We start from the raw sequence: 451 nt of genomic DNA on the forward strand, positions 1-451 counted from the left end.
GAAACGCATTGGGATTCGAGTATCGTAATTCACTTCAGTCTGGATTCCCATCTTTGCTCAGCCAAACTGGTTCCATCTACAACTAAAAATGACACACGCACAGATCAATACATGAATCTAAAAACCTATAATTCCTTGAAATAATGCATAACGCTCACCACGTTTTTTTACACTAAGATCTTTGAGAAATGTTACATTTGTAGCTGTTTTGCACCTATTCATAAAAAAGGTTCCTTATGACAACGCAGTTGTCACGTCAAAATCCAAGATGGCTTGTACAGTAGTCTCTCGTTTATCGTGGGGGATCCGTACCCTGAAGCCCCGCGATAAGTGAAAAACTGCAAAGTCAGAATAGTAGTACAAGTAGTAAGTAGTAGTTTATTTTAGTAAAATAAACTACTACTTACTACTTGTACTACCATTCCGACTTCTTCTTCTGTTTAAAATGCCA

The sequence above is a fragment of the Nematolebias whitei genome, chromosome 22, assembly GCF_014905685.2.
Source record: "Nematolebias whitei isolate Nwh7 chromosome 22, NemWhi1, whole genome shotgun sequence".
NCBI classification, from domain to species: domain Eukaryota; kingdom Metazoa; phylum Chordata; class Actinopteri; order Cyprinodontiformes; family Rivulidae; genus Nematolebias; species Nematolebias whitei.